The sequence below is a fragment of the Carcharhinus amblyrhynchos genome, chromosome 9 (genome assembly GCF_965287045.1).
Source record: "Carcharhinus amblyrhynchos chromosome 9, sCarAmb.v2.hapA, whole genome shotgun sequence".
Lineage (NCBI taxonomy): Eukaryota > Metazoa > Chordata > Chondrichthyes > Carcharhiniformes > Carcharhinidae > Carcharhinus > Carcharhinus amblyrhynchos.
In genome coordinates, this window is record NC_137332.1 from 102917743 (window position 1) to 102941147 (window position 23405).

A 23405-nucleotide genomic window follows, 5' to 3' on the forward strand; every position below is an offset into this window, starting at 1 on the left:
AATCTCAAAGCTCGCAAACTGAAAGAACAGGTTTGGTTCTTGCCTGAACAATTACAAACAATCACTCTGCAGAAGAAAGTTTGAAGAGTGTAATTGGGAAGGGGATCCAGAATGAACTCTCAGGGAAGTTTCATATCATCTTTCATCCTCTGTTATAATACCAACCAAATATTATAGTTCTGGCCTCTACATCTCCAGCAAACCTCACTTAAAAACAGATTATCCAGTCATTATAAAATTACTGTGCGCTTTTTAAAAAAAAATTTAAGGGAAGTGTAGGATAAGGGAAATGCTAGTTAGGCCCAGCATTTATTTCCCATCCCTAATTGCCCATTGCAAAGGCTGTGGGTGAGCTGCCTTCCTGAACGGCTATAGTCCCTGATGTAGGTATATCCACAGTGCTGTTAGTGAGGGTGTTCCAGGGTTTTGACCCAGCGACAGTGAAGGAATGGTGATATACTTCCAAGTCAGAATAGTGAGTGACTTGGAAGGAAACCTCCAGGTGGTGGTGTTCCCAGGTAAATGCTGCTCTTGTCCTTCTAGACAGTAGTGGTCATGGGTTCCGAAGGTCACGCCTAAGAAACCTTGGTGAGTTCCTCCAGCACACCTTGTAGGTGGTACACACTGCTGCCACTGTGCATCGGTGGTGCAGGGGGTGATTGTTTGTGGATAGGTGGACAATCAAATGGGCTGTTTAGACTTGGATGGTGTTGGGCTTCTTTAATGTTGTTGAAGCTGCAGTCACCCGGGTAAGTGGAGAATATTCCATCAAACTCCAAACTTGTACCTTGTAGATGGTGGATTGGCTTTGGAGAGTCAGAAGGTGAGTTACTCACCGCAAGATTCCAAGCCTTTGACCTGCTCTTGTAGATGCACATTGGAATCAGAGCGGGCAAGGGGCAGACTATGGATTTTATGGTTTCGGGACAGGCGAAGCCATAAAATCCTGCCGCAGTATTTATATGGCTAGACTAGTTCAGTTTCTTGTCATTGGTAACCCCCAGGATGTTAATAGTGGGGGATTGGCTGCTCAACTCCCTCTGTTAAAACAGCAGAGACCTGCGCTAATACTGTTCCTGTAAGCTAGCAAAAAGATCCCAAGCTGCTTTACTGGAGATATCGGACAGAACATCCTTCGGGTCAAGTCAAGAGATATCAGGATATCAGGACAGGTGACCGAGAAAACAGTTAAGGAGGGCCAACTTAAAGGAGGAGAGAGGAGTAAGAGATGTGGACAGGTTTGGGGAGTGTATTCCAGAGTTTAGGGTGCAGAGGAAGGCATCACCATGCCCCACAAACCGCCCCCTCCCCAACCCCACTCCCCCATCCCCACTCGCCCCGGGAAAGTAGAGCAATCAAAATTGGAGGTGGGGGTGGAAAGATGAGGTAGGGGGCCAAGAGGCCAATTGGAAGGCATAAATGTTTGCTTTGTTGCGAGGCACTTTGGGCCCTCTAGAGGTTGTGAAATCTATTGTTACATAGCGAATTCAAGTCTTTTGTTGTTCTGATTGGTGAAATTATTCCTCCGTCAGTGAGGTTGCTGCAGAATCCTGTGTGTTGTTGATATGATACCAAAGCCTCGTGACCTGCTTGGGAGCTGTATAAATAGAACATTTGAACTTAATGCCTGGTGGTTTGATAGAGTTCTAATTTGGGGTTTGCAAACAAGCACGCTGTGAAAGCCACTCCTTCAGATAAGAAATTCCGCTGAACTCTGCCTAAGCATCGCCCATGTTTACACCTACATATCTTGCTTTTAAAAAGCCCTTCCACAAGTTGGGTCGTGAAGCGGTCACAATGGTGTGTTAGGAAATTGAGAGAAGCAAAAGGTGGCGCAATTTGTCAGTCCCATTGGATGGCTAAAAAAGGCAATAGTTAATCCTGCTAATCAATTTCAGCCACTATAAGAAGAAAAAATTCCAAGCAAGATTTGGAGGAGTTGCAAGGAAGGTTTACAAGGTTAATACTGGGACACAGGGGAGGGTGTAGGGGGACAGTTACCAGGAAGAGAATGAACAGAGTAGGGCGCAAGTTTTTGCTCCTAGTTCAGAGACTGCAGAATTGGGAGAATTCCTGATTCCACCAACCTAACTCCTGAAAAAAACAGCCCTGCAAGTTCTGATTTTCCTTCTGGGTGATGTTGGGGTGGGGAAGTTGGGGGGTGGGGGGGAGATGGTGGACAGTGTTCAATGGCAGTCGAGCCCCCTGACCCCACAAACAGTTTGGAAGTACCACAAGGGTTGCAGGGTACGAAGATGGACTGGGCAAAAGCCCTCATGGGTGAAAACCCAATAAGATAAAAAAACACACTAAAGCCCACAGTCCTCACACTCCCCATGCTCCATCATGCCAACCCATTCCACCTCACGCATTCCACCCATTCACATACCCACTATAGCAACATGTGCCCCTCCAACCTCCATGGCCCTTTACAGCCCCTCTGCCAACAATGCCAACTCATGCCAACCCATGCCCCATCCACCCACTGCCTTTTTCCTTTACTCACCCTGTATCTGCGATCTGAGGACCTATGCTGAGAGGAAATAAAATAAAATTCTTAAGCGTCTATTGATGAATTCACTAGCTTTTTAAAAAACTCTCAACCATAGATGCCCATTCCCTGCATTTAAATTCCTTCAATCACTTAATCCCTTAAAACAAGCATTTGCACCTGCAGTTCCATATTAAATAAGTCTATTTGATAATCATTTGTGTTAAGCACCATAAGAAATTTCAAGGCAGGTGTATGTGTTTTGTTACAAGTTAGGACACAGACTCCAGTCTTCTGGATGATTTCAAGACAGTAGTGGATATAAGGTTGGCTAAAATTGATGAATAAGCGATAACAAGGATATAAGAGTTGAATAAGATATGGGCAGGGATGCCTCGATAGCGCCCCTACCATTCCACCAGAGGTAAAGTCAGTGTGGAACTCACCCACTACACACTAGCCTGCCTCACAGCTGTAATATGCCATAATATGGGGACGCAGTGGTGGCACAGTGGTATTGTCACCGTACTAGTAATCCAGGTTCATCCAACGGTGAATTTTGAGTTCAATAAAAAATGTGGAATTAAAAAGTTAAATCAAACTATTGTCGTAAAAACCCACTTGGTTGGCTAATGAGTATTGGAACGGGGATGTTTTGCTGCAATTATACAGGACCTTAGTGAAGCCACATCTGAACTAGTGTGTACAGTTTTGGTCTCCTTATCTGAAAAAGGATATTCTTGCTATGAAGGGAACGCAGAGAAATTTTACCAGACTGATTCCTGGGATGGCAGGATTGACGTATGAGGAAAGATTGAGTTGATTAGGATTGTATTCAGCAGAGTTCAGCAGAATGATGGGGGGGTGGGAATCTCATAGAAACTAATAAAATTCTAATAGGACTAGACAGCAAATGCAGGAAGGATGTTCTCCCTGGTGGGGATGTCCAGAACTATGGGTCACAGTTTGAGGATAACCTTTAAGATGAGGAGCAATTTCTTCACCCAGACAGTGGTGAGCCCGTGGAATTCACTACACAGAAAGCAGTTGAAGCCAAAACATTGTATGTTTTCAAGAAGGAGTTAAACATAGCTCTCGGGGTGGAAGGGATAAAGGATATTGGGGGGATCAGGCTACTGAGCTGGATGACTGGTCATGATCATAATGAATGGTGCAGCAGGCTTGAAGGGCCAAATGGTCTACTCCTGCTCCTATTTTCTATGTTTCTATGAAATCTGCCATCCAGCCATTGATGCCCAAATCCCATGAATGAATAGAAAAACAAATAATGCGCTCCATCAATCTCAGCATGCCAAAGAAATATTAATGGCTGCCACCTGAACTGCAAGGGGAAGAAGACCAGTGGATTCCTGGAAGTGGTTAAGTATGGAGTGAGGGCTTGGGCAGGTCAGGGAAGTGGGGAACAGTGGTTGAGTTTAAGACTGCAGATGGGTAGGAAGAAAGTGGAGGAGGGATAGTTCCATCTTAAAAGGAAGGCAATCCTCAATCTCTACAGAGAAAGCCCCCGGAGTTGGAACCTTCCCTTGCTTTAAAGTAATTGTTTTCAAATTTGGGCAGGAGCACTTAAAATGCAGCTCAGGCTTTCATCAGTACATTAGCTAAAAGGCAGAGACAAAGATGGACCATGTTGTGCTGCAGAGATGCAGTGCTGATATATTATTTATTGCATACTTAAGCACTGTCACTGTTTTCACAGAGTCAGTCATTCCATCTGTTATTCAGGCGGCAGCTTCAGAGTGGACTGCATGGGAGGAATGGAATAAGTTTCCAGTTACTCTACCTCATGTAACCAGGTGGATAGCCTCAAGCAGGGACACCACTGGGATAAGGGAACCAAGAGGTCAGTCCTCAGAGGTGGAAAAGGGAATTGAGATAGAGATACAAGGGTAATTTTTTTTTGAAAATTAAACCAAACGTGCGCACATTATTCAAAAATGATAGAACTGAAAAGCAGAGGTTAAAGTTAGAGCACACTCGGAGAGCTGTGTACAGCTCCGGTCTCATTACTGCAGAAAGGATATAGAGACACCAGAGAAGGTGAAGACAGGATTTGAAAGAAAGATCCCAGAACCGTGAGGTTATAAACATTAGGAGAGATTTAAGAGGAACTGGGCTCTTTGCGTGTGGAAGAGAAGTGTTCGAACTGCAGGATGAGCCAATAAAGGTTTTTAAGATAGCAGAACAGTTTGATTGGGGAATTGTTTTCACTTATGGGGAAATCCAGACCTTGGGGCCTGAAACGTAAAGTAGCCATTAATAAATCTAATGGGTAATTCAGGAGAAACTTGAGATGAGGAGAAATTTCTTCACTCAGAAATAGATTTCTAGATGCTAAAGGCGCCAAGGGGTATGGAGAGAGAGTGGGAGTCATAAAGTCAAACACTTTTAAAGCATAAAAAGAAGCCCTTCAGGACATTGTATCTGCGCCAGCCATCAAGTGCCGATCTGTTATGGTTCCATTTTTCAGCACTTGAACCATAGTCTTGTATGCTATGGCATTTCAAGTGCTCAACTAAATGCTTCTTAAATGCTGTGAGGGTTCTTGTCTCTAACACCCTTTCAGGCAGTGAGTTCAGATTCCCAACACCCTTTGGGGGAAAAAGTGTTTCCTCAAATCCCCTCTAAATGACCTGCCCCTTACCTTAAATTTATGCCCCTGATTATTGATTCCTCTACTAAGGGGAAAAGTTCATTCCCAAATACCCTATGTCCCTCATGATTTAGTACACCTCAGTTAGGAGACGGATGATCATCCGTGAGCACATTGAATGGTATTGTAGGCTCATTGGGTTGAATGGTCTACTATTTTCTATATTTTTACATAAAGCTTTTTGAGGGGTGTAGGCACCTGGTAGTCATGTAAGGCACTAGATAAATGAATTCTCTCCTTTCTTCCCTTCCATTGATCTCTCCTTCCTCTATTCAACTAATCATGTACAGCCCTCCCTTGCACCACCAACCCCCACCCCCCCACACCCTCCCCCATGGGTCTACCGGTGCATACCAGGTGGAACTGGAGGAGTTTAATAAATCCTATTGTGGAGTCTGCCACCATTAACCTGATACATTGGAATCTCTTCCCAACTCTGTACTACACATGCCATACATAGCTTTTGGCGCATTGCAGATGGGTTGGGGTGCACAGGGTGAATATTAAATCTTTCTCATCTCACTCTTGTAGCTCATGATGTCATGCAGAAGCCTCGACTGAATGAATATCTTGTGATTCCCTGTTAACCGTCCAGCAATTTTATTCTTTACAGCTCTTAGTTGTCTGCCTCCAGGCTATTTATATCTATCTGTGCCTTGACTTTTTTTTCTCTCTCCCTCTTTTTCTCTCTCTCTTTCTCCTCCTTTCTCTTTCCGACCCTCTCTTTCTCTTCCTGCTCTGAAGCTGGTTGTTCCTCCTCACCCTGAAACCCAACCGTTCAACAGCTCCTGTCAGGTTTGCGGTTGGTCACACAGAGATTTATGTCCCTTGGGGTTGCTGACAAAAATAAGCAGGGAGGTTATGTTGCAGCTGTATAAGGTGCTGGTGAGGCCACACCTGGAGTACTGCGTACAGATTTGGTCTCCTTACTTAAGAAAGGATAAACTGGCATTGGAGGAGGTGCAGAGGAGATTCACTAGGTTGATTCTGGAGTTGAGAGGGCTGGCTTATGAGGGGAGACTGAATAGACTGGGGCTATACTCATTGGAATTTAGAAGAATGAGGGGGGGAACTTATAGAAACATATAAAATTATGAAGGGAATAGATAAGAGAGAAGCAGCGAGCTTGTTTCCACTGGTGGGTGAAACAAGAACTAGGGGGCATAGCCTCAAAATAAGGGGGAGCAGATTTATAACTGAGTTGAGGAGGAACTTCTTCACCCAAAGGGTTGTGAATCTGTGGAATTCCCTGCTCAGTGAAGCAGTTGAGGCTACCTCATTAAATGCTTCTAAGGCAAGGATAGATACATTTTTGAACAGTGAAGGAATTAAGACTTACGGTGAGCATGTGGGTAAGTGGAGTTGAGTCCATGAAAAAAATCAGCCATAATTTTATTGAAGGGCAGAGCAGACTCGTGGGGCCAAATGGCCTACTCCTGCTCTTAGTTCTTATGTTCTTGAAAAGAACTTTTTTTTGCCTGCTTCTCTAACCTTTACCCTCTGCCCTTTGCATTGTAAAGTATGACAAAAGGTTTGCAGGACTGAAACGAGCCATTTGGCCCAATGGGTTCCTGCCAAACCCACACGATGTTCCACTTTCTCACCACTGTCTGGGTAAAGAAATGTAGAAGCATAGAACATAGGAGAAGGAGTAGGCCATTCAGCCCTTGAAGCCTGCTCTGCCATTCAATATAGAACATAGAATAGTACAGCACAGGAACAGGATCTTCAGCCCACAGTGTTGTGCTAAACATGATGACAAATTAAACAAATCCCTTCTGCATGCCTTTGGTCCATATCCTTCTATTCCTTGCATATTCATGTGCTTATCCGAAAGCCCTTAAACACCCCTATTGTATCAGCCTGTACCACTACCCCTGGCGACACATTCCAGACACTTATCACTTTCTGTGTAAAAAACTTATCCCTCACATCTCCTTTGAACTTTCCCCCTCTCGACTTAAGTGCATATCCCCTGGTATTAGACATTTCAACTCAATATGATCATGGCTGACCCTTTATCTCAACATTAATATTCCTGCCCTTTCCCTAAAGTCCTTAATGCCTATAATGTCTTGAAATCTAATTCCTTCCTGTGGTAGAGGATTCCACAGATTCATCACTCTCCGGCAGAAGAAATTGTCCCTTGTATCTCAGTCCTAAATGGTCAACCCCGTATCCTGAGACTGTGACTCTGTGTCCTTGACCACCTGCAGCCATGGGAAACATTCTCCCTGCATCCAGTCTTCCAGCCCTGTCAGAATTTTATACATTTCAATTAGATGAAACAGGTTGTAGATTTAAAGTCAAGAAGTTGGACAGTGCAGTGCTTCCTCAGTACTACACTAACCTAAACTGTGCATTTTCATGCCTGGAGTGTGATTTGAATTTGATGATCTCCTGAGTGTGAGAATGTGACCCAATGAACATTTGTTGTAGCCAGCACTAATCCAGACAGAAAATGGCCATATGTGTGCAACAGCTGTCTAGGTGTGAAAACAACTCCAAGTGGCTTGAGAAATAGGACTTCATTACCAGTGTTTAACCACTTTAAACAATAATAAGATCACACAAGCAGCAACCCAGAGCCCTCACCTTGTTCCCCTCCCTGACACCTCCTGGCCATTTGAAATCCTCGAGAAACAACAAACCACCCAGCTAAGGCCATGCTGAAAATTGGGAGAGCTCCTCCATTGAGCTTAGTAATCGTGTGAGTAAACAACGGAACAGCTGGGACAGATTCTCTAAACATTTGCTTTCTCAGAACATCAGTCAGTGCCACCTTTCTAAAGAAAGGAGTCACGTGAAAGCCAAATGGTCCCCTTAGGGAAAAGGATGGGGATGGGGGTGGGAGGTTGGGGGTGGGTAAAGGCAGTGAGAGGGTGTCACCCATTCTTTTGCCAAGACTTTGGCAGAAGAGTTACAAGAACCAGGAGGCATCCTGGTGCTGGGCCATCAGGAACAATGAGATTTCTGTTCATTGGCAGGCTAGTGTTTTGATGAAACTTTTTGCATGGGGGAATCACACCACGCCCCCATCCCACACTCCACCTGCCGCCTCTGCAGAAAATACAGATGCATAGGATTAAGGGTGATCTAGCAGTTTGGATCAGGAATTGGCTAGCTGATAGAAGACAGAGGATGGTGGTTGATGGGAAATATTCAACCTGGAGTTCAGTTACTAGTGGTATACTGCAGTGATCCGTTTTGGGGCCACTGCTGTTTGTCATTTTTATAAATGAACTAGATGAGGGTATAGAAGGATGCGTTAGTAAATTTGCGGATGACACTAAAGTCGGAGGAGTTGTAGACAGTGAGGATGGATATTACAGTATGCAGAGGAACATAGATATGCTGCAGAGCTGGGCTCAGAGGTGGCAAATGGAGTTTAATGCAGAAAAGTGTGAGGTGATTCACTTTGGAAGGAGTAACAGGATTGCAGAATATGGGGCTAATGGAAGGACTCTTGGTAGTGTCGATGAGCAGAGAAATCTCAGTGTACATGTGCATAGATCCCTGAAAGTTGGCACCCAGGTTGATAAGGTTGTGAAGAAGGCCTACAGTGTGTTCGCTTTTATTGGTAGAGGGATTGAATTTCGGAGCCGTGAGATCATGTTGCAACTGGACAAAACTCTGGTGCGGCCACACTTGGAGTATTGTGTACAGTTCTGGTCACCGTATTATAAGAAAGATGTGGAAGCATTGGAAAGGGTGCAGAAGAGGTTTACCAGGATGTTGCCTGGTATGGTGGGAAGGTCTTATGAGGAAATGCTGAGGGACTTGAGGTTGTTTTCGTTAGAGAGAAGAAGGTTAAGAGGTGACCTAATTGAGACATACAAGATGATCAGAGGATTAGATAGGGTGGATAGTGAGAGCCTTTTTCCTTGGATGGTGATGGCTAACACGAGGGGACATTGCTTTAAATAGAGGGGTGATAATTATAGGACGGATGTCAGAGGTAGGTTCTTTACTCAGAGGGTAGTAAGGGCGTGGAATGCCCTGCCTGCAGCAGTTGTGGACTCGCCAACTTTAAGGGCGTTCAAATGGTCATTGGATAGGCATATGGATAATATTGGAATAGTTTAGGTTAGAGGGTCATTAGATTGGTTCCACTGGTTGGGGCAACATTGAAGGCTGAAGGGCCTGTACTGTGCTGTAATGTTCCAAGTTCTGCTGCTGACTCCCACCTTACACCAGCGACCACATTTTAAAGTTGCCTGAGAACTACCTTCCCAACTCCCAAAACTCTGCCCCGGTGTCCTGGGCCCCATACTCGTCCCGCAACCTGCCGTTGCTAAATATAGTAGGAAAGCAATGTGGCGTTGGAGGAGATGATCAACCAAAGATTCGAAGAGATGAGGAGATGGGTTCTAAGAAGGGCCTCAAAGGAAGAGAGATAGAGAGAGTGAGCTGAGTGCTTGAAGGGGATTTGCTGGCGGGGGTGGGGCAGGGAGGGGTGGTGGGAGGAGTGGAGAGAGATTGGTAGGTGGAGATGCTAGTTCCAGACAGGGAAACGCAGCAGGTCACTTATGTCACAGTGAGAATGTTTACTTCAGTTCCTGGATATTGAATCTCTCCCTCTTCCCCACACCTGCCATCGCCAATCGACTTTCTAATCACAGATCTGAGTCACAGAATGGTTGTAATGCAAAAGGCCATTCAGCTCATTCTTTCCATGCCAGCTCTTGGTGATGTCAACTCGCTTGGTCCCACTGTCCATCCATTTCCCTGCAAGCTTTCATTTCAAGTAACTTTCTGATTCCCTTTGGAGAGCCACAGTTGAACCGACCTCCAAGACACTCTCAGACAGTACAGTCCAGATCCTAACCTTACTCTCTTTACATAAAAAGTTTTACCTCGTGACATCATTGTTCCTTTTGCCAATTACCTCAAGTTGATATCCTTTTTGAAAAAATCATTCATGGGATGCATATGTCACTGATTAGGTCCAGCATTTATTGCCCGCCCCAAGTTGCCTTCAGAAGGTGATGAGCTATCTTCTACACCCTGTGCAATCCCTGAGGTGTAAATAGCCCAGCAATATGAACAGTTTCTGATCTGTCATGATTATAAGGCCATAAACCTTAGTAACAGAAATATGCCATTCAGCCTACCGAGTCTGCTCTATTATTCAATGTGATCATGACTAATTTGATAACATAAGAACATAAGAACATAAGAAATAGGAGCAGGAGTAGGCCATCTAGCCCTTCGAGCCTGCCCCGCCATTCAATAAGATCATGGCTGATCTGTCGTGTCTCAGTTCCACCTTCCCACCCTCTCCTCATAACCCTTAATCCCCTTGCCTATCAAAAACCTATCAACCCGCGTCTTAAATATATTTAGCGAGGCAGCCTCCGCCACTTCAACGGGCAGAGAATTCCAGAGATTCACCACCCTTTGAGTGAAGGAGTTCCTCCTCAACTCCGTTCTAAACCGCCCCCCCTTTATCTTGAGGCTGTGCCCCCTAGTCCTACTGTCCTTTCAGAGCGGGAAGAGCCTCTCCACCTCTATCCTATCCATCCCATTCATCATCTTATACGTCTCAATGAGATCTCCCCTCATTCTTCTAAACTCTAACGAGTACAAGCCTAGTTTATTCAGCCTTTCCTCATAGTTCAACCCCCTCAACTCCGGTATCAGCCTAGTAAACCTCCTCTGCACTCCCTCCAAGGCCAAAATATCCTTGCGTAAGTACGGCGCCCAAAACTGCACACAGTACTCCAGCTGCGGCCTCACCAGTGCCCTGTACAGTTGCAGCAAGACCTCCCTACTTTTATATTCAATCCCCCTCACTATGAAGGCCAGCATCCCATTCGCCTTCCTGACCACTTGCCGCACCTGCAGGCTGGGTTTTTGCGACTCATGCACAAGGACCCCGAGGTCCCTCTGCACCGTTGCATGCTGCAGTTTTTCGCCATGCAAGTAATAGTCCTTCCTACCATTATTCCTACCAAAGTGGACAACTTCACACTTGCCAACATTAAATTCCATTTGCCAGTTCCTGGCCCATTCGCCCAGCCTATCTAGATCCTTCTGCAGACTTTCCACACCTTCCGCACAATTTGCCGTTCCACCAATCTTGGTGTCAGCAGCAAATTTCGACACCATACACTCGGTTCCCTCCTCCAGATCATCTATATAAATGGTAAATAGCTGAGGCCCCAGCACCGACCCCTGGGGCACTCCACTAGTCACCAACCGCCAATCCGAATAGCACCCGTTGACCCCCACTCTCTGCCTCCTATTTGACAGCCAATCCCCTATCCACGCTAACACCCTACCCCCAACTCCATGCCCCCTGACCTTCTGTAATAAACTCTTGTGCGGCACCTTATCAAACGCCTTCTGAAAATCAAGAAACACCACATCCACCGGCTCTCCTCTATACTGCCCTAGACACATCCTCATAGAACTCCAATAAATTCGTCAGACACGACTTCCCCTTAACGAAACCGTGCTGCGTCTGCTCTATCAAACAATTCTCCTCAAGATGCCTCGCTATTTTCTCCTTGATCACGGATTGTAACATTTTACCTACAACAGACGTTAAACTAACCGGCCTATAACTCCCTGCCTTTTGCCTGCCACTCTTCTTAAACAACGGCGTGACATTAGCCGTTTTCCAATCTTCCGGCACTTGCCCGGAATCCAGCGACGTTTGGAAAATAATCACCAAGGCATCCACTATCACCTCCGCCATTTCTTTCAGAACCCTTGGATGCATTCCATCCGGTCCTGGGGACTTGTCCACAATCAGTCCCTCCAGTCTTTCGAGCACTGCCTCTCTAGTAACAATAATGTCATTCAGGCCCTCCACTCCTACCATCTTTCCATCGCTAACACCCGGCCTCAACTCCACTTTCTCGCCTTATCCCCATAACCCTCGATTCCCTTACTGATTAAAAATCTCTCTATCTCAGCCTTGAAAATGCTTAATGATCCAGGCCCTACAACCCTCTGCAGTAAAGAATTCCACGTATTTACTACCCACTGAGAAGAAATTCCTCCTCACGTCTATCTTCAATGGGCAACCCCCTTACTCTGAATTCCTCTATCAAATCTCTTCAATCATCTCTCCTTCAAACAACTCCAACCTATCCACATAGCTCAACTCCTTCATCCCAAAAAACCATCCTCATGAATCTTTCCATACGCACTCATAATGTCTTCACATCCTTCCCAAAGTCCAATGCCCATCATATCTTCCTTCCTTTTGCACTCTACCTGTTTGCCAGCGAGGAAGACAACTTTGACATGGAAACTCAACCTCCATGGGAAGAATGTCGGATAAGCCGCTGTGTAACTAGTCAAGTGCCTTTCTGTTTCTGGCCTCCATCTTCAATCCCATCACCTGTAAAGGTGAATGATGTCCAACACTGTGGATACTTGGATCTCACAATGGTGTCTGCAGTGCTGCCATGAACCAATTAATGCCACATACAGGTGGCGGGAAGGGAGACACAGCAACAGGCATACTGTGACGGAAAGCAAACCCCATCCCACCCCAACTCCCACAACCACCAGCGTGACCGATTGACAGTGTCATGTGATACATGCCACTAACTCTTTCTACAATGTCTGCTGAGGAATCGAACGCTAAACTGGCAACAGGGTCAACAGATCGCCGAATGGTCAGGCGGGGCCATAGGAATTCCTTCCATTGAAACTGTATGGAAAGGGACTGAGCCCATCTTCCTTCCTCTGCTCCCCTGCATCCCTGCCTTGCTGCCTCCCCCTCCTTCCTCCATCTCTCTCCCTGCTTCCTCCACCCTCCTCTCCCTCTCCCTACCTTCCTTCACTCCTTCTTCCCCTCCCTCCCTCATTTCTTTCGATTTCTCATTTCCTCATTCCATTGCGTCCCTCATTCCTTCCCTCCTTCTGCCATTCTTTCCCTTCCTCTCTCCTTCCCTCCGTCATTCCTTCTCTGCTCCTTCCACTCCGCCTCATTCCTCCACCTTCCCTTTACATTCCTCATTTATTCTGCTCTCGTCATTCCCTTTCCTCCTTCCCCCTCTCATTCCACACCCTTGTTCCCTCATTCATTTCCCCTCAATCCCCTCCCTCTATTATTCCTCCTCTGCCTCCCTCATTCATTCCCCTCCCTCATTCTTTCTTCTTCCTCCCTCATTACCTCCCTCCCCCCTTCCTTAATCATTTGTTTCCCTCTCTCCCTCATTCCCTCCCACTCCTGCTCTCCTTTATTCCTACCCCTTCCCTCATCCCTTCCTCTCCTTCATTCCCATCCCTGCCTCCCTCATTGCTTCCCCCTTTCTCCCTCATTCCTTTCTTCCTCCTTCCTCATTCCCTCATTCCTCCCCCCTTCTCTCTATTTTCCTTCCCCACCTCTCTCCTTACTGCCAAGAGGTTAAGGCCACCTTGCTTGGAGCTGAGTGGCAGATTCAGGGCGGTGTTCCAGGGCGGAGAGCACCTATAGCTTGCTCCCTGCTCCTTCTCCCCACCCCTCCACCACGGTGCCCAGCTAGCCTACATTACGTTAATCAGCAACAAACAGTTTAACTGTGTGCTAGAGATAGAGTCTGCCCTCGCACCAGATCACCTTCAAATCCTCCGTCGTTCCAACACCACCCACAGTGAAATGAGTAACAGGAGGGGGCAGAAACACACAGACGTGCAGAGAAAGTCCAGAGAGGAGGATTAAAGTCAGAGGGTGATCGTCAGCTGCTTCTCACCAACCCCCAAGACTGCAGAGCAAAGAGACTTGGGATTAATTTGTACACAGGTTCTTAGCAGAGAGGGAGTGCCTGTTGCTACTATACCCTCTGGATTCACTGCCAGGTAATCTCATGCCTAACTTTGCCTAAAGCTTTATTTGTCTGATTGCTGTTATGCTTTCTCTCTCCCCCACTAACTCTCCCCGAGGTTTAGCAAGAGACGGGGGTATGAAGATTCCTGGAATGAATTCCCCACTGTAGTCACCTCAATTTGCCTCAGAATCTCACTGGTGGAGCACATTGTTATAAATTGTTTGTTCCACTCTTCACTTGGCAGGGTTGAAACAATTAAAAGCTGTGCTTTTATTAATTAGATGTATAAAAACACAAAAGAGTTAAGTATGGAAAGGAGGTGGATATCATCCAATCTGAAATGTGCCTTGTTTTTAGATATTTTATGAATGAAATACTTTTTTTGGAGTAGTCGGGGGGTGGGGCGGGGGTAGAACTGGATGGACAAAAGAAGGACTTTTTTCACCAACTGAATTTTTTTAATACACGGTGGCACAGTGATTAGCATTGCTGCCTCACAATGTCAGGGACCCGGGTTCAATTCCAGCCTTGGCTGATTGTGTGGAGTTTGTATGTTCTCCCCATTTCTGTGTGGGTTTCCTCGATGACGCTTTGTCTATTCCTCTATGTCTAGCTTTGACAAAAAGTCATTTGGACTCAAAACTTCAGCTCTTTTCTCTCCTTACAGATGCTGCCAGACCTGCTGAGATTTTCCAGCATTTTCTCTTTTGGTTTCAGATTCCAGCATCTACAATAATTTGTTTTTATTATTTGTTGAGGAGGTGGCAGATTTAATAATGCAGTAAGATTCTGCTTTGGTTGACAATGGCTGAAGTTAAACAGAACATTATATCTGCACAAGCAGAGGATATAATATTTAACAGGTGCTGGATCAGAAATTTGTTATGAATCAAAATAGTAAAACAGGCAGCTTCCCATTGCCTCTCCCTTCCCCATTATCTACCCTGCTTGCCATTCAGGTCAGTTAACATCAACAGCAATGAACATTGGGTCCAGTTTTGCCCAATGTGATACATCAGGCTTAACATTGCCGCCAGGGTGGATTTCCATCCTACGTGGAAAGAAAATATAGACTGAGCGTCTCTTCATGTGAAACATCAAGAGAACGCTGTAAAAGGTTATGAGCCCCCAACACACACCCCCACCCCCGGCCAGGAACCTAAACCAAGGTTGTTAAAATAAGGCATCAATTTAGGGAAGAGCCCATGGAGATTCAAAACAGGCTTTTTGACAGTGCGGCACTCCCTCAGTCCTGACCCTCTGACAGTGCAGCACTCCCCCAGCACTGACCTCTGACAGTGCAGCACTCCCTCAGTCTGACCCTCTGACAGTGCAGCACTCCCTCAGCACTGACCTCTGACAGTGTAGCACTCCCTCAGCACTGACCCTCTGACAGTGCAGCACTCCCTCAGTCTGACCCTCTGACAGTGTAGCACTCCCTCAGTACTGACCCTCTGACAGTGTAGCACTCCCTCAGCACTGATCCTCTGACCATGCAGCACTCCCTGAGTGGTCTTTTGTGCTCAGGTTTCTAGAGTGGGTCTTGGAGGCTCATTGTGTGAGGCTGCAGCAATGGCCAAAGAGGGGAGAGAGATTCACATCAGCACAGTGAGACTTAGCACCTCTGTGAGAACAGGGGAACAAAAGGCACAACCTGGCAAGGCAAAGCTCGGTGGGAGAGTCAACCTCAGAGTAAGGCAGCAAATCAACCAGTCTGCCTCAGATTGGGACCATTTGCAGCAAAAATTAAGGAAGGGCAGAGAAATTCACAAAATTTCAGTTTCTCGTGGTTTAGAAAGTTCCTGAAGGATTTGCTGCTTGGGAATTTCACTGCCCCCTCACTGCACCCCACCCCCCCTTCCCCAACCACTCCACCTCTCCCTCGCTTCCTTTAAAACTTTCTTTAAAATGTGTCTCTTTGGCCAAGTATGTGGCTACCTGTCCGACTATTGCTAATATGAGTTGTGCTAAGGAGCCCATGGAGTGCCCTGCGCCGTTTGGCTATATTAAAGCCATTACTTTGGGATTTTGTCTCCCACCGCCACTTATTCAAGCATATCACACACGTTTGCTAGCAATCCACTTTCTGTTAATACCTGCGTGTATGGAAGAGCAGTGGTTGGGCCTGATTTCGCAGGCGTCTCCCCAGTGCCTATCCATGGGCCTCAGCAAATATGGGCCCAACAGCATCCTGCCTTATGGAAACCATACAGAGGTCTCAATCGGAGACAGGCGGAAGACGGAAGGGGGTGTGAGGGGGGAGAGATGGCTGCCACTTCAGTGAGCCGGGGCAATTGGGGGGGTGATGGGGACGCAGAGGCAAAAGGTATCCTTAGCTGAACAAGTGGATGGTTAACTCTCTGATGCAGATCTGAGGGACCGCTGTGCTGTTAGTGGTGCCGTTACCCCAGAAGAGATGTCAAATAAAGGGCTGCCCAACTGCCCCACAGCCTGTGTTTAGTAGAGTAGGGTGGGGGGGGCGGGGGTCATGGGCCAATAGCTGCCCCTCAAAGACAATTATCAAAAGGGGAAATCTAGCCACCGCCTCACTGCTATTTGTAAGAGCTTCCTGTGCCCAGATTGCCCACCATACTTCCCACTCTATAATAATCAGAAAGTGCTTCATCAGTTGCAAAGCACCTTGAAGTGACCCGAGATTGTGAAAGGCACCATTCAAATGCAAACCTTTCCTTCGTTCCCACCAGTACTATCACATTGCAGTATTAGGATTCAGCCTTTTTGATTTTCTGTCTGTCTGTCTGTTTCTCTCTCCAGCGTTTTCGCAGAGAACGGTGGACTTCATTTTGCATGTTCCAGCAGAACACTGGTACTTTCCAGAACTTTCCCTGCTTCCTTTTGGCAGATTCTTGCTTTTGTTAAGTCTCTATGTCGGGACAGTGCCCTGCCTGCCAGATTGGAAAAGGAGCGCAATCAGCCCAGCTGCCTAGCAACTCATTTCCCTTGCCTGTGCCATTCAAGGTGACCTGGTTCAAGCTAATTGCAAATTTGACAACCTGCCCACAGGAAATCAGCAGATTCACTGCGTTCCCTTTAAGTTCTCCCAATGCCCCTCTCCTTTCCAGCACTCCCTCCATTCACAGTCAGACACTGGGCAGCCCATTCCCAGTGGGAGGGGATTAACCCTCTCACCCACCTCTACCCCATTCATAATCGGACACTGGGCAGCCTGTTTCCAAAAACTCATTATTTTTAGTAACGCTGCCCAACTTAATTAAAACCCTCTATCCTTCCAGGGACTATATCCCTCTATCCCCATCCTATTCATGTATTTGTCAAGATACCCTTAAAAGAACCATATCTGTCTCCACTACCTCCTCCGATAGCGAATTTCAAGCACCCACCAACCTCTGTGCAAAATATCTGTCTCGTGCATTTTCTTTAAACCTTGCCCCTCGCACCTTAAACCTGTGCCCCCCCCCGCCCCCAGTAATTGACTCTTCCACCCTGGGAAAACACTTATCCTGACCGATAAATGTTGGCCCAATGTTCTTGGCGGACCTCTTCAATCCTGCCTTTGTGGGATCCTTTACGTTCACCTGACAAGGCAGGTGGACCTTGCATTACAGTTCATCCAAAATACAGTGCTCCCCCACACCCCTCCCCTTCCACCCGCCCCTGCAGACTCTGTGGCACTTCCTCAATAGGACCCCTAGGATTAATCATGAAGTTTGCACCAGCCCATTCAAAGTTTAGAGTACCCTCAAAGCAGAAATGGAGTACAGCAGTGGAGGAATTCCACAGGATGGGGAAGCAGGGGAGGGGTGAGGTTTGGTAGAGAGAATGGGAACCAGGTTGTGAGGTTTGCTATTGTCAATATTCACTCCAGTGGATTAATAATTAATTCTTCACCATCATAAGGCGCAGAAGTAGAGGAAAAGGGACAAGCTTCCAGCTGTGCCCAGGAATCCCTTAATATGTTGTTGTATATCCAACCCATTTAGCAGCCTGAGGAGGGTCATCTCGAAAGAGTTTCCCTCAACTCAGCTGCTGTTATTTTATTAAACAGTTCACAATGTGAATAAACAGCCTCAACTGATAAAAGAATGCCTTGTTTGCTCAACGTTGGCGAGTGGCCTTGAATTGTCTCATTTTTCTTTTCTTAGATAAATTTAATGTTTAACCTTTGAGTGGCTGCTCCTGTTTTCCTCCACCCACCCATGCTCCCCACCCTATTCTGGCATCCCCCTTTTCTGCTAGTAATGAGGACCCTGTCGACCGCATGAATAGACAGGACTTGGAAGCCTGGCTGTTGCCATGGAAATAGAGGGTTTGTTAGCCACCCTGTGTCCTTGTTGCTCCCTGAGGTCACCCTGGGCCATAGCGTTAAAATAATAACATTGCCCAAGATTAAATATTGCCACTTCAATGGACATCTCTTTTTCGAACAAGTTGCTTCCAAGTGGAAAAAGCAATTAAGTTGCCTCAGGTCTCACTATTAACCAGTCGACTGTATGTCACATAGAGACATAGCAACTAGGAGCAAGAGTAGGCCATTCGGCCCTTCGAGCCTGCTCCACTATTCAAATGATCATGGCTGACCCTCTATCTCAATGCCATATTCCTGCTTTCTCCCAATGCCATTTGATTAAAATATAAAACATTATCAATCTCTTTCTTGAAAACATTCAGTAACTTGAGCTCCCCAGCCTTCTGTGGTAGAGAATTCCACAAATTCACTACCTTTTGAGTGAAGAAATCTTTCCTCATCTCAGACCTGTGGGCGATGCGACAACACAGTGGTTAGCACTGCTGGCTCACAGCACCGGCGATTTGGGTTAGATTCATAGTTTCGGCCATTGTCTGTGCAGAGTTTGCCCGTTCTCCCATGTCTGTGTGTGTTTCTTCCGGTGCTCCGGTTTCATCCCACAGTCTAAAAGACATGCTGGTTAGGTGCATTGGCCATGCTAAATTCTCCCTCAGTGAACCTGAATAGATGCTGGAGTGTGGTGATGAGGAGATTTTCACAGTAACTTCATTGCAGTGTTAACATCAGCATACTTGTGACACTAATAAATAAACTTTAAAATCTAAATGGTCTCCCCCATATCCTGAGACTGTGTCCCCTGGTTCTAGATTCCCCAACCAGGGGAAAAATCTTCCCTGCATCATGTTTGTCCAGCCCTGTTAGAATTTTATATGTATCAATCAGTTCCCCTCTCATCCTTCTAAACTCCAGTGAATACAAACCCTTTCAAACAAATCTCTCTTCAGTGGACAGTTCTGTCAATCCCAGTGTCAGCCCAATGAACCTTGCTGCACCTCCAGTGGGTCCTACTTCACAAGTGAACTTTTCCACCTTTACTCTGTGTCCCTTATCTCCTCATTTAACAAAGGTCTTTCGACCTCAATCTGGGAAGCTCCATTTGACACAATTGCAGGATTGACATAGCCCAACAGTATTTACTTTAATGTCATTAAAGGAGTGACATATTAATCTCAATTGTCACATGGGATTTATTTAAGTCTTCACCACCACCTGCCGGAAATCTCTGATGTCCCTAGCGCGCTTATAGTAATTTCTGCCGGGTTACCCCACTGGGAGTGGGTGGGACAGAGGGTCAGACAGTGTCCTTTCCCCCTCTGGGACTGCGTGGGACAGTGGGTCAAACACTGTCCTTTCCCCCTCTGGGACTGGGTGGGACAGTGGGTCAGACACTGTCCTCTCCCCCGCCCCGGGGCTGGGTGGGACAGTGGGTCAGACACTGTCCTTTCCCCCCTCTGGGACTGGGTGGGACAGTGGGTCAGACACTGTCCTTTCCCCCCCTCTGGGACTGGGTGGGACAGTGGGTCAGACACTGTCCTTGCCCCCCTCTGGGACTGGGTGGGACAGTGGGTCAGACACTGTCCTTGCCCCCCTCTGGGACTGGGTGGGACAGTGGGTCAGACACTGCCCTTTCCCCCACTTGGGACTGGGTGGGGCAGTGGGTCAGACGCTGTCCTCTCCCTCCCCGGGGCTGGGTGGGACAGTGGGTCAGACACTGTCCTTTTCCCCCTCTGGGATTGGATGGGTCAGTGGGTCAGACGCTGTCCTTTCCCCCTCTGGGACTGGGTGGGACAGTGGGTCAGACACTGTCCTTTCCCCTTCTGGGACTGGGTGGGACAGTGGGTCAGACGCTGTCCTTTTCCCCCTCTGGGATTGGATGAGACAGTGGGTCAGACGCTGTCCTTTTCCCCCTCTGGGACTGGATGGGACAGCGGGTCAGACACTGTCCTTTCCCCCTCTGGGACTGGGTGGGACAGTGGGTCAGACACTGTCCTTTCCCCTTCTGGGACTGGGTGGGACAGTGGGTCAGACGCTGTCCTTTTCCCCCTCTGGGATTGGATGAGACAGTGGGTCAGACGCTGTCCTTTTCCCCCTCTGGGACTGGATGGGACAGCGGGTCAGACACTGTCCTATCCCCCTCTGGGACTGGGTGGGACAGTGGGTCAGACACTGTCCTTTCCCCCTCTGGGACTGGGTGGGACAGTGGGTCAGACACTGTCCTTTCCCCCTCTGGGACTGGTGGGACAGTGGGTCAGACACTGTCCTTGCCCCCCTCTGGGACTGGTGGGACAGTGGGTCAGACACTGTCCTTTCCCCCTCTGGGACTGGGTAGGACAGTGGGTCAGACACTGCCCTTTCCCCCACTTGGGACTGGGTGGTGCAATGGGTCAGACGCTGTACTTTTCCCCAGTCTGGGACTAGAGCTCTCTATCTTATCTCTCACTTCATCATTCTCTTTCTCTCTCTCTCTGTCCTTTTAATGAATCTGTCAAGCAATGAGATCATCAGCACGATGGGAAACAAAGAAATGGTTTTAAGGGACTCTGTGAGCAAAAGCCACTGATTCACAGGTGCCAGTTATTGAAGTCACTCTCACGTGGCGCGGGTTTGATAATTTCTCACTGAGTGGTATTCATGATAGGCTGGCATGAGTCAGGGAATGATGTCAGCCTTTCGTGAAGGGCCCTTTGTACTGAACAGCCCGCTCAACACTAACTGAGAATTCCACCACAGCTCCTGCACCTGCAGCAGTACACACAGTGCAACCTGTAAGGGGCGAATTTCAACAAGTTGAAGTGAAAGATAAAGGAGGGAGTGAGAAAAGAGAAAAAAAATGCAGAGGAAGAAATGAAGGAAGAGAGAGAGAACGAGGAAATTAAGAAAAGGAAAAACTTACAGTTATGCCTTTTGCAACCTCAAAGTGCTTTATGGCCAATCAAGTGCTCTTGAATCGTAAACTCTGTTGTGATGCTGGAAATGTGGGCGGCCTATTTTGAGCACAGCAATGTTCCACAGACAGCAATACAATCATAGAAATATTGATACTAGGAGAAGGTCATTTGGCCCTTCAAGCTTGCTCCAACATTCAATACGATCATGGCTAACCCTCGATCTCAATGCCATTTTCCCACTTTCTGCCCATACTCCTTGAAGTCATTAAAATCTAAAAAATATCATCTATCTCTAATCAGTGACTTGGCCTCCACAGCCTTCTGTGGTAGAGAATTCCACAAGTTCGCCACCCTCTGAGTGAAAAAACTTTTCCACATCTCCCCTGTACCCGGAGACTGCAACTTCTGGTTCTAGATTTCCCAACCACGGAAAACGTCCCTCCTGCATCCAATCTGTCCAGCCCAGTTAGTGAGATCCCCTTTCATCCTTCGAAACTCCAGTGACTAGGACTAATAACCAGCACCTTACCTGTTATTGCTGAAGCTGGTTGAGGGATAAGTGCCGGTTGGAGCACCAGAGGTGACTCCTCCCAATCTCTGCTTCCCCATCCCCCCACTCTTTCTATGAAACGATATCTGAGGGGCAGGCGTTTTGGGACTTTTGGTTTCTTTACGAATATGTGCATGAGAGGTCTGGGGAGGGAGGCTGGATGGGGGTAGGGGGTGAGGGCCGTGGATGGGGGTGTGAGGTCAGGGGTGGGGCACCTCTCAGTTGTGGGCTCCAACTACTCCAAGTGATATATGTGCAGTTAATGAGACTGAGTGAAAGGTTTTGGTCATTGCAAGCTTTAAAGCTGCTTTGACAAGCTACTGTGTGGCAGAGTGAAGAAACTTGTTGATGGATCTCTACTTCGGGATTACTTTTGCCCTACTTATTTCCACGATTTGGGGATGGGCCCCTTCCACAGCATCAGGTGAAGATGCAGAGAGCACCTGGAAAAATATTTGCCTTCTGCTTAGACCGCACTTTGAGCGCCCGTGAACAGCTCTGGCCTCCTTCCTTCATAGAAAGGAATCTGTGGGCATTGTGGAGAAAATGAGATTCACAAGGGCAACAAGAAAGATTGAACAGGCTGAAAACTCTCAAATTCTCTCAAGATTTTGATTTGATTTGATTTATTATTGTCATGTATTAACATACAGTGAAAAGAATTGTTTCTTGCGGGCTATACAAAAAAAAATACCGTTCATAGAGAAGGAATAGAGAGAGTGCAGAATGTAGTGTTACAGTCATAGCTAGGATGTAAAGAAAGATCACCTTAATGCAAGGTAAGTCCATTCAAAAGACTGACAGCAGCAGGGAAGAAGCTGTTCTTGAATTGGTTGGTACATAACCTCAGACTTTTGTATCTTTTTCCCAAAGGAAGAAGGTGGAAAAGAGAATATCTGAGGTGCGTGGGGTCCTTAATTATGCTGGCTGCTTTGCTGAGGCAGCAAGAAATGTTGACAGAGCCAATGGATGGGAGGTTGGTTTGCGTGATGGATTGGGCTACATTCATGACCTTTTGTAGTTCCTTGCAGTCTTGGGCAAATCAGGAGCCATACCAAGCTGTGATACAACCAGAGAGAATGCTTCCTAAGGTGCATCTGTAAAAGTTGGTGAGAATTGTAGCTGGCATGTCAAATTTCCTCAATCTTCTGAGAAAGTAGAGGTGTTGGTGGACTTTCTTAACTATAGTGTCAACATGGGGGGGCCAGGACAGGTTGTTGGTGATCTGGACAGCTAAAAACTTGAAGCTCTCGACCCTTTCTACTTTGTCCCCACTGATGTAAACAGGGGCAATTTCTCCTTTATGCTTCCTGAAGTTGATGACACTCTCCTTCATTTTGTTGACATTGAGGGAGAGATTATTGTTGCTGCACCAGTTCACCATATTCTCTATCTCATTCCTGTACTCTGTCTCATCATTGTTTGGGATCCAACCCACTATGGTCAGCGAACTTGAAAATCGAACTGAAGGGGAATTTGGTTGCATAGTCATAGGCATATAAAGAGTATAGTAGGGGGCTGAGAACACAGCGTTGTGGGGCACTGATGTTGAGGATGATCGTGGAGGAGGTGCTGGTGCCTATCCTTACTGATTGTGGTCTGTGAGTTATGAAGTTCAGGATCCAGTCGCAGAGGGAGATGCCAAGGCCCAGGCCACAGAGTTTGGAGATGAATTTCGTGGGAATAATGGTGTTGAAGGCTGAGCTGTAGTCAATAAATAAGACTTAGGATCCAGACATGCAGAACAGA

At 46.9% G+C, this 23405-nt stretch overlaps 1 protein-coding gene across 6 annotated transcripts in view; it reads left to right on the forward strand.

Moving 5' to 3' along the window:
- Positions 1-23405, forward strand: part of LOC145348154 (discoidin domain-containing receptor 2-like) — a 180370-nt gene that overhangs the window by 33602 nt on the left and 123363 nt on the right. For 4 of the 6 annotated variants that reach the window (XM_080196331.1, XM_080196329.1, XM_080196338.1 and 1 more), the window contains exon 1: positions 13661-13961. The exons of the other annotated variants lie outside the window; for them this stretch is intronic. The gene's annotated coding sequence lies outside the window, so the exon portion shown is untranslated. Of the gene's footprint in view, positions 1-13660; positions 13962-23405 lie in introns of those variants that run through there. 6 annotated transcript variants of the gene reach the window in all.